Raw genomic sequence first — 330 nt, 5'->3', positions numbered from 1 at the left:
GCTTCCGAGTCCCGGGGAGAGAAACCGAAGCGGCCCCGGGGAGGGGAGGCGTAAAGGAGGAGGTCGCGCAGAAAAGGGTCTGTCCGGTTTCGGAAAGCCGCTCCGGGGAGTCGCTCCGCTGCCAAAGCGGCGCGATCCTGCGCCTTGCGCTTCAAGCCGCCGCCGCTGCTGCTCCGGGGAGGGGGGAGGACTCCGGAGGGGGGCCTTTGCCCAAAAATGAGACGGGGAAGCTGCCTTTTCCCGAAGAAACAATCGCGGGAGCTCAGCAATTAAAAGTTGCGACTTTTGGCATAGTTTTTGAGTAATAATAATATTTTTAAAAAAACCCTT

This window comes from Gekko japonicus, unplaced genomic scaffold (assembly GCF_001447785.1).
Source record: "Gekko japonicus isolate JY-2015 unplaced genomic scaffold, Gekko_japonicus_V1.1 scaffold536, whole genome shotgun sequence".
In the NCBI taxonomy this organism is placed as follows: Eukaryota; Metazoa; Chordata; class Lepidosauria; order Squamata; family Gekkonidae; genus Gekko; species Gekko japonicus.
This window is presented reverse-complemented; position numbering follows the sequence as displayed.